General features: G+C 35.0%; 1 non-coding gene across 1 annotated transcript; it reads left to right on the top strand.

Moving 5' to 3' along the window:
• Window positions 1–550: 550 nt before the first annotated feature.
• Window positions 551–657, top strand: LOC141622404 (small nucleolar RNA R71). Its single transcript, XR_012532959.1, has one exon. It is a non-coding gene; the product is annotated as a small nucleolar RNA R71 (small nucleolar RNA).
• The last annotated feature ends 10,540 nt before the right edge of the window (window positions 658–11,197 follow it).

Below are 11,197 nucleotides of genomic sequence, written 5' to 3'. Positions count from 1 at the left end.
ATGGGTTTTGAATGTTTTGACTCTTATATGAGAAGTTTGGGTGGAATTTGGTGTTCTCATTGTAAAAGTTGGAGTATGGGGTGCCATTTTTGTATACTTGGAAAGTATTTACTTGTTAGTTTGTACCCCTACACCCGTGTTGCTCGTGTCCTATAGTTCCATAATTCTCACATACACCACTTGGGGTGGAAGGGGTCATTGTCATTGCATTGACTTGTTGAGTCGAATGTTGCTAGGGTGAATTGGATGCTTTATTCATCTTGGCTATGGCCTTGTCAAACTTCAAATTCATCGTATCGATGTGAAAGCACAATTGTGCACCCAAAAGTCGGCAAGCAATTGTGTGACGGAGTCCACTTCATGTCTTCCTACCCTAGTGGCTTTTCTTGGCCTACTATATTGAGAGTTATGGACTGCCATTTCTTCGATCTTCGCCCAAGTTTGGTTATCATCCACTTCGGTAAACCTTCCATTAGAACACATGTTAAGCACATTTCTTGAATCTTCATACAACCCGTTCCAAAAATGTTGGACCAAAAACCACTCAGTTAGCCCATTATGAGGGCAAGAGCGACAAGTAGTTTTAAATCGTTCCTAAGCCTCATATAAAGACTCTTCATCTCTTTGCTTAAACCCGGTGATTTGTGACCTTAGCATGTTGGTTTTCTCAGGAGGATAAAACTTCTTGTAAAAGACAAGTGCTAGTTTCTTCCATGAATCGATGCTAAGAGTGGTTTTGTATAGACTCTTTAACCATTGTTTCGCGGCTCCGATGAAGGAAAAAAGAAAACAACACCCATCAAATTTGGTCTTGAGTTAGCCCCATTTGAGAAATGGCTTCGCAATAGTTACAAAAAGTTTCCATGTGAAGATGAGGATCTTCAAGGTATTCCTCTAAATTGACTTCTCTCAACAAGTTGTATGAAAGTGGACTTCGCTATAAAGTTTCCGGTCAAATGAGCAGGTGTTGGGGTACCATTAGGTAGGTCCTTCTCGGTTGGTACGGAATGTGATGAGAATTTAGGCATGATTGGTTGATTTTGTGGTTGGTTTGGAATTGAGTTGGAATTTGTGTTGCCCTCTCCTTGTCTTGCAAAAGGATTGGTAAACTCAACTCTATCCACATGGATAGTTCCTACGTCCACAAGTCCTCTGATAATCGAATTAGGGTCCTCCGTTGTTGAAATAGAAGCACCTCTAAAGGCTCTTCTTATACCTCTCAACGTTCTCTCAATTTCGGGATCAATAGGCAAGCGATTGCCTTGTAATCTCCTAGGCATGCAAAATATCAAATACTAGAAAACGATTAGAACCACCTTGAGGAATTGACTTCTCCAAGGTAAAGAAAGACACAACTAAAAAGTAATAAAAGATAACAATTCAACAATACATTGTCCTCGGCAACAGCGCCATTTTGATAGGTCGTTAAACTATCAAACCATATTTATAAACTCAACAAACTACTAGTGAAGGAGTAAGTAAAAGTCGGATCCCAAGGGACGGTTTATCAAATAGTTATCTAATGCAAGTAGCTATGCCTTTGTGTCACAATTTGGGTTTGAGTTGTAAGCTAAACTACTACAATGAAAATGTAAACAAATGAAAAACAAGGCAAGTAAATAGAGACATAAACAATTGATTAAAAACAATAGGATGTCATGGGTTCATATGGGAAACATGGTATAATCACAATAATGAGTCATACAAACGATTATAGTTGTGTTGAAATCGAGTTGATTTATGTCTTACAATTCCTAGGGAGACTTAGGTCTCAGAGTCGAGTTGATTTATACCTTACGACACCTATAATCAAGCATTTCATCAAGTATAACATGTGCATAAGTTTAAACCACAACATACAATCATTCATATGAACTCATTAAGCATAGATCTAACCCATGATTACTCCTCTAATCTCCCACTAACCCTAGCTAAGAGACTACTCACACATAATCATGGTATCATGTCATCAATGGTGTCAAACATCTTAACAAGTATAAACATGATGAATGAGTAAAGCAATTAACAAGAGAATAAGTAAAAGATTAAGTAAAGAGTAAAGGAATTATACCAATTTAAGCTGAACAAAGGAAATGAAAGAATATAGAAGAAAGCCTTGATTAATGATGAAGAATTTCTAATTCTCCAATACAAAACTCAAGTAATCTTCAATTACCAAGCTAGATCTAAGATTATTTGAGCAATAATTAAGGAAAGATTAAGATGTAATTAAGTTAATTAGAGTAGTCTAACTAAGCTAAGCTAACATGGTTTTTTCTCTAAATACATGAGGTATTTATATTAAGTACAAGCTTTAGATTAACTAAGGGCTTAAATGACGATTAGGCCCCATAAAAAAGTCTTTTGCCTTGCTAGAGGTGAGACGGGTGTGGACATGGGCCACCCGGGCCGCGCGCACCCGCGCGTAGGTTTCGAGGCGGCGGCACTTCTCCCACGGGACCTTGGTTTGCCAAAGCACGTCATGGGCCGTTACCGATTTGTGAGACATTGAAACCGGTGAAAGGTTTGAATAAGCCTGCATTTGTGGAGTCGCCACCAATTTTTATGGAAAATTAGAACCGTTCGAATACCTCGTGCCATGTCAAGACACAAAGTAGTAACATGAACACTAAGAACTTGTTACCCTTAGCATTCTATGTCTATAATGACTCTCGAGATGCCAATGGACACGGATGTCCAGAGATAACTGAGTAAGGGGTGAGGGTACGTATTAGGAAGCTCTTTAATTCGAACACTTAATCCCGCCCGCCTCGATAGCGGCCTCTACTAATGATTAGGGAAATTGTTCATATTTGATATGTCGTCGATGTAATGCATGCAATGCAACAAACACGGATTAATCCTAGCATGTGAGATTAGACTATGTCGGTTAACACGTGTTTTAGCAAACAATTTGGTCGAAGTTGGAAGTTAGATTAATTACATGTGAATGCCATACAATCAAAATCATACATAAAAATAATAATAACTGAATAAACGAATTATAATAAATAAAAATTACAAATATTACAAGGCTTTATTTGATCTACGTCAAAAGCACGCTCGAATACGGGTTTTCGAAGAAGAAAATAAAGGAAAATAAAATATTAGAATTAAAAATATGAAAATACGTCAGATTAGAGGTGATAACACGAATAATAGTTGATTTAAACCGTATTAGGAGCTACGTCAAAGCGAGAAAGAGTTCAGGGACAAAGACCAACCCAGAACAGGCGCAACATCTGCTGCGTCCTCTAGAAGAGGCGCAACACTTTCTGCGTCTGTTCTTGAGTTGGGCTCTGACTGTGAAGTCAGAACCGCAACACTGTTATCGTTCGTTGGTAGATTTTAGATCGATTATTGATATTAGACTCAAGTTGAAGTGCTTTAACAGGTTATATGTGAAGGAAATGTAGATTCATATACATATTTAACATACTCATATATGTCTAATTAAATTGTCATAAATTAAAATGGATCTTATGCATGCAAACAATAAAATGAATAGAGGAGAAATCATGTCCTTACATGGTAAATTTCGGCTATAAGGGCACAAAAGAGATCACCTTTCTCTTTTGTTCTTGAGCTTATTCCAATGGAAGAACAAAGATCTAAGAGTAAGATCTCTCCCTATGTATTATACCCAAGGCTCCTTTTAATTTAATTAATATTACAAAACTAGTATAATATTAATTATAGTAGAAAATTGAACCAAAAATATTGTTAACACTTTGAATATTTTCGGTTTTGATGAGAGATAAAGAGAGGATTTTATTTCTCTAGAAAACTAATATTTTGGATGAGTTGAATGAATGAATACACTAACTCCTTTTAGTGTAATATTAGGTAAATTTAGAAGAAAAACAATGATGAATTGTTCTTCTCCAAAACCGTGTAAGAGAGGACATAAAGGGAGCCAATGCATGAAGAAATTGTTCTTCACAAGGAACAATAGGTATGCAAGGCTAGGGTTGCCTTTAATCATTGTGTTTTGCCACTAATTAAACAATTAATTAGCTTAACATCCCCTCCTATTTTCGGCACCTTTAGCTAATATGGATTCCATATTAATTTTGTCAATTGTCAATATGTTACATGTCATATGTCACATATATTTGTTATGTATTTTTAACATATTAAAAATCAACGTATTAATAAAAATACGTCACATACAAAAATCGACTTAGTAATATCATAATTACTTGTCCAAAATATTTTACCAATTTATAAATCACAACTGATTGTATTTATAACAATTCATTCGATTTAATTGTTACATTAAACAATTCATTTCATCCGAGTAACTATACAATTTAATTACTCGATCAGTATCTCATTTAATCACATTTCAATATGATACGTAAATTTTACTTCCAAAATCGTCCGTCAATTTTCAAGTAATTTAATTAACTCGTAACATTATACGATTAATTAAATAATCAATTAAGAGGGTTGCCCTTTAGGTATGACCTAGGGGTCAACTCGATCACCACCGTCACACGACAGTAATGTCAAACTCTAGTCACCTAATCATTACCGATATATGTTGACCAGTTGAAGTAACAATATTACTTCCCAATTGTATTCATTTTAATGAGACTTAAACATGTGATCATCATGATCAACAGTCGTGATCGCATTATTGTCGGAGGACACATATTCCAACAATCTCCCACTTGTCCTCGACAAGTGTGCGTCACCAATTCTCTTGTCCTATTACTATCTCCCACTCAATGCAAGGTGTCTTTCAGGTCGTACTTGCAAGTGATCATATCGAGAGTGGTTTCCTCGATCCGGAGAATAAGCGATTGACCGGATTTATCCACTCGGATACCATCCGAGCGTGGCCACGCATTTCCGATTCATTACTCCTCGAGTGGCCCCGAGATATTGTTATAACCCCGACTAGGGGTGGACAATTCCTATCGCACTCATTCCCTTCGACTAGCCTGACCATCATAACCCAAAATATGCCCATTTGACCCCATTTACGAAGGTCGTAGTAACACAAATCAAAGTTAATCAAACTGTGCCATCTTAGGTGAATAGTCTTTAGTCAAAAGAATCGACTCATTTGAATACTATAGTAGCTCTCGCCACGACCAGGCTATATAAATTTGCGAGAACTCTATAAGCGGTCATAAGGCCCGACAAAATGTTCCTAACGATGCCTATGTGATTGACTAGTCATCTCACATGACCTGTATGGCATTTGAACTTGCCATCAATCGCCTCACACTCTAGTCACTTCGAGACGTCACCTCATATAAGTGACTATGGGCAAAAACAATGTTAATCCATGTTCACTTTAACGGGGTTCAATTGTCTCTACAACCCGTTTGGATATAACAATGTACCAAGTGAGTTAATAATAACTCAAACGACAAATGTCGGCATCACACTCGGGTAGTCAATATCATATTACAACCTTGTGATGTATATCATAAGTGTAAACACTCATTGATTGCAATAGAAGTTTAACATCCCATGTGTCCATGTGTTCAAACTTCTTACACTTGCTATTTCCTTCACATTCATGTTCTCATAGCATGAATCTTACCAAGTACACATCAAGGTTCTCCACCTTGGTTTTGGTTCTTTAACTTGAAAGAACTTTCTTATCGATCATCTCATAACGAACGAATTTGCGATGAATAATACAACTTGTACAATCAAGTATTCCATCCACACACAATGCACTAGGTATATGCTTTGTAGAATCTTGTAACAATTGACAAGATTATTGGCTTGGTACTTTTCACAAGTCCTAGCTTCATTAGGAAAGATTGTTTTGAATAACCTCTTATTTAACCAAGTATCTTTCCAAAACTTCTCATTTCTCTTTCTAGGCTTGAAAGATTTGGGATTCTCATAAATCCTCATATGTGCTCGGATTTTCTACAGTATGTGCAACCTCTTAACACACAATGGAACATTCCGTCAATCACCGAAATCGCTCATCGGATTCTACTCGAGAATTCATGACGTTTCTGTTATGGCTCACCAACCAATCATCATGCTCTTATGCATACGATTCAAAATTGGACATGTACATGATTATTCTAATGGCGGAAACATTAGTTACTAATAATCATGAGATCAACCGTTCTCAGGTTCAATGAACTACCATGACTGCTAATGGTAATTCCATTTTCATTCATATGAATAACCTATGTATATGTTGATGTGATGTGTATCTCTTAATACTAATCCAACATCCCTGATGTAATTGGATTCATCATTGTCCATTTTCATCCAGAATTGAAAACTCAAAAGCTTCTTTATGAAAGAAGGTATTAGCTCGTCATTCTTTAATGAGTAATGGGTTTTATACATTCAAGGATGATAGCTCCCACTAAATTCCATGTCTTCACATGAGAATATCCTAACTCCCACTCAATTCAACATATTTCGAAATTGATTTCTCAATCAAAATTTGACTAGAATATAAATATAAATCGCTTTGCCAAGTTACTAGAATAAAACCATATATGTTCCCATCATATCCTTTCAAAATGCTTATTTCGAAGTGGTCTTATCTCAACCTTACGGAAAGAGATTTTAAATCTCTAACACCCTCATTTCATAATGATGTGTAGCAATGTCATTATTCAAATACAAATAATATTTAGAACAGGTCCTTCGGAATACCCTTTCGGAAGGAGGTTTAACCATTTCATAGCGAGGTTAAACAATGACACTTGTATGGTTAATGCGTTGGCTTATTGAAGATATCGGAATATCAATCTTTGCAACTTAACCTTGATTATAACTAGTATGTTACTTTGATTCATTTAGGCTCTTAAGTAAAACTCATGATTGAAACTATTGGTCAAATGATTCAAAACCTTAGTCAAAAGCTTGTTAAGACTTTACATTAGTCATTTTTCTTCCAAAACTTCTTTTGGTCTCCTCGTGTAGTTATCTTGAGAATAAACTCTTATGATTACTTCACTTAGTCTCTTAAGTCATTTAGAACTAACTTGAGACTATAGATCTCATCTATTTGGTATACTATGTAAATAGATATACCTTCATTCAAATCATTCTCTTTACTTCATTTACACAAGTACACAATAATATCTTGCCTTGTGTGTTGTGTCCTCATTTTTCTCCCACTCTATCTTTAGAATAAGTACACTAATCATTCAAAGATAGCATATGAGACACAAATTAATGATGTTGAATTATAAGGAGAACTACCTCATAGGTAGACTAATAGATATTGTTTTCATATGAGTTCTTGGTGATTGACATTCCTTTAAGAGAGTTCATAGACTCAAAATCGCTTCATAAATGATCATACACAAGCCTTAAGCATGTGGACATATAATGAAACCGGTCATTATATTTGTCTATTAGATCACTTTAAGTGATTAATCTTATGTTTCAAAACGCAAGCAATTTAAAGATGAAATTTTAGAACATAAAGGATAAATGATAAAACGTGTGACTTGGGTTGCAAACCAAGTCACTATCATCCAAAATACAAACCATTATCCAAAATACCTTTCCATGTCGAACACGGAAACTTAAAGTTCTAAAAATTCAAAACATAACTTAAAATAAGACAATGAAAAACAAAGCTCCATAAAAGCTATCCTTAGCTTCTTCATGGTTTCTTATGCTTGCTTTTCTTTTCCTTTGTCTTTGCTTGGTGGAGGCCCTATTTACAATAAAAAGGAAGATACATTATCACAACTTTGCATCATAATACCATAGTTGAATTAGAAACATAAAAGAAGGTTAGTCATTTACCTCTTTGGAGTGATCTTTCCAGCTTTGATATCACCAAGGTACTTGGAACAATTCCTCTTCCAATGTCCCATGCCATTACAATAATGGCATTTGTCAAGAGGACCCTTCTTGACTTTGGAGGTGCCAGCTTCACAAGACTTAGCTTTGGTGAATGTGGGAGCTTGCTTTTTACCCTTTCTCCCATTCTTCTTGAACTTCCCCTTACTCTTTGTGCTTATGTTAAGCACATCCTTGGGAGGGTTCACATTTAACCCCATGTCCCTCTCGGCTTGCACAAGTAACTTGTGCAACTCCTCAAGAGACACATCCTTGTCTTGCATATTGAAATTCACCCGGAATTGCACATATGCCTTAACCTTAGACAAGGAGTGTAGAATCCTATCTACGATGAGTTCTTTGGGGATTTCAACCTTTTGAATTTTCAAGGTCTCGACAAGCTCCATGAGTTTGAGCACATGAGGGCTAACCTTTTGGCCCTCTTTGAAGTCGAGATCAAAGAATGCCGCGCCGCCTCATATTGGACGATCCGCGGAGTTTGTGAAAACATGGTCACAAGTTTGGAGTAAATCTCATTAGCATTGCCCATTTTGAAGGCTCTCCTTTGGAGTTCCGCCTCCATCGCAAATATTAAGACATTTTTCATTGCGGCGGACTCCTTTTGGTAAGCCTCATAGGCTTCCCTAGTGGCCGCGGTGGACCTAGTGGAGGGCTCGGGTGGAGAGGCCTCGGTAAGGTAACGAAGCTTGTCGTCACCTTCGGCGGCTAATTTGAGTTGGGCATCCCACTCGGAGAAATTTGACCCATTCTTTTCAAGTTTACATCGATCCATAAAGGATCGAAGCCATGATGAAGTAGCGAGTGGTGTAGCATTAGGAGTTGGTGTTGCCATTTGTTATGAATAAGAAGTGGTCTACAAAACAAAATATAAGGAGTAAAACAATTGTCGTTTTAATAATACTCGTAAAAATGTATGATTTAAACAAGTTTTAAGCATTTTTCTAGTGACCTCTACCCAACTAGATAAATGATTCCAAGACCCAAATTCATATCGACTTAGGCACGGGGTAGCCGATGCAACCTTTATCAATATAACTCGGTGGATTAACCTTTTAATCGATTCTACTTTTAGAATTCTTGGTCGATAAAATTACTCTAATGTTTATCTATAGCCCAAAACACATCAACAAGGGCACGGGGTAGCCGATACATCCCTTATCAATAACTTTTGTTGAGATCAATCCAAATTTCGAATAAATGTGTCCATAATCCAAACCCACATCAACTTGGGCACGGGGTAGCCGATACATCCCTTATCAACATGAATTCGGTGGATTAACATTCATCACCCACTTCCCCTACGTAACAAGGTTTGTACCCGGGGTAGCCGAGTGCACTCCCTCGCGAAATAGGTTTTCATGGTTTCTACTATTTGGTAAGGCTATGTCTCAATTGTTTGTTTTAGCGAGAGGTCATGTCAATTTATTATCTATCACGTTTTAAGTGAACTAAAGCGGTGAACTACGATAATTCTAATTGACACGGTCGATAAACTCGATAAAATAAGAATGCATGTTTTAGTTATGGCGATTTAGCGATGCATGTGACATAAATAAAATGCAAGCATAAAAGATAAATAAATCCTAGTATGGCCTTTCCTAAAATAGAAAAACTATTAATCTATTACATATTCGGAAACCAACTCCATTGGTCCCTTGAACTTCGGTTGTGGCACGCATCTCGAGGTAACACCGTCTTTATGTATCGCCATTCTTGAAGAAATCCGTCTTTTGGAACTACGGAATGAATAAAATTACATAATAAATTACATAATTTCCTATTATACATTTGTAACTAAAATAAAATAAATCTATTAAATATTACAAAACGGTGATACGAGATCACAATAAAAATTACAACCGAATCGATATTCCCATACATTTCGGGAAATACCAATTAAAATCTAAGGCCATACTAAGTAAAATTACATAATTCAAAATTACATAAATTAAAATTATGACAATCATAAAGTAAAATGCAGCATTATAATATGTATGAACATGCTCAATTTTTATGCTAAATCGCCTTTTCATTAGCCAATATCGTATATTACTCGGTTTTTACGGATTTGCGTGATTTCAACATTTTATAATCACAAAAATACATAAACTCATATTTATGCATAAGTTAATTACCCTAACCTCTTAGGACTCAAAATATAGTCTTCACTAATAATTTGACCATAATTAACCTTTTATTTATAAAATTGTTCATAATTGGACCAAAATTACAAAAATAAGCCATTAAACTTCAAATAAATCGAAAAATTTCAAATAAATTCAAAATTTGAAATTTAAATTCATGAACATTCTGGAAAAATTCCATGACACTCATAATGTTCAAAATCTTAGGTTAAAAATTTGAAAATTTTTAGGAAAAACAATGTTGCGGTTTATCGATATTTAATAAAATAATCATAAAAACATGGAAAAATTATTTTCATTAACTTTTCATTTTAGATCTGGAAAAATATAATAAAATGCAACATTAGACGTTTTTCCTTAGTCATAGGTTATGTTTTATTAATTTTCAACTAATAATGTCACTATTTATGCCATTTTTCTTCAAAAATTCATAAATCATGCTAAAAGACTTCTCTATAGCCAATTATTTTACACACATCTTGTAAAATTGCATGTGACAACATATTAATTTTCTATGACCAGATTCGAAATTTAACTCATATTAACCTATTTTTCTCTTAAATCCGCATTTAATAATGAAAAATTCATTTTTCGAGCATAACAAGTGCAAAAATTATGAAAATTTACAGGTTATCTCAAAATTATTTATGTAACAACATATCCAAAAACCAAGTGAAAATTCGAAGTATAGCTAATTTTCGACCAAAAATGACATTTTTACTCATAAAATCACATTTAAATGTCATTATTATTAAATATGAACAATAAAAATCCGAAAAATTAACCAAAAAATCCTAAAACACTTTAGGACCAGAAATATTAACATGCACGTAATTATTTCGTGATATATCACAATAACACAAATTTTACAAGTTTTATTTTGTTATTCATATAACTCGGAAAAACTTTTAACCAATTTGCATGCAAACAACCGTGGCTCATGATACCGATTGAAGGAAATGTAGATTCATATACATATTTAACATACTCATATATGTCTAATTAAATTGTCATAAATTAAAATGGATCTTATGCATGCAAACAATAAAATGAATAGAGGAGAAATCATGTCCTTACATGGTAAATTTCGGCTATAAGGGCACAAAAGAGATCACCTTTCTCTTTTGTTCTTGAGCTTATTCCAATGGAAGAACAAAGATCTAAGAGTAAGATCTCTCCCTATGTATTATACCCAAGGCTCCTTTTAATTTAATTAATATTACAAAACTAGTATAATA

This window comes from Silene latifolia, chromosome 1 (genome assembly GCF_048544455.1).
Source record: "Silene latifolia isolate original U9 population chromosome 1, ASM4854445v1, whole genome shotgun sequence".
Taxonomy (NCBI): domain Eukaryota; kingdom Viridiplantae; phylum Streptophyta; class Magnoliopsida; order Caryophyllales; family Caryophyllaceae; genus Silene; species Silene latifolia.
The sequence above is the reverse complement of the archived record's forward strand: the minus strand, read 5'-3'. Positions and strand labels throughout refer to the sequence as shown.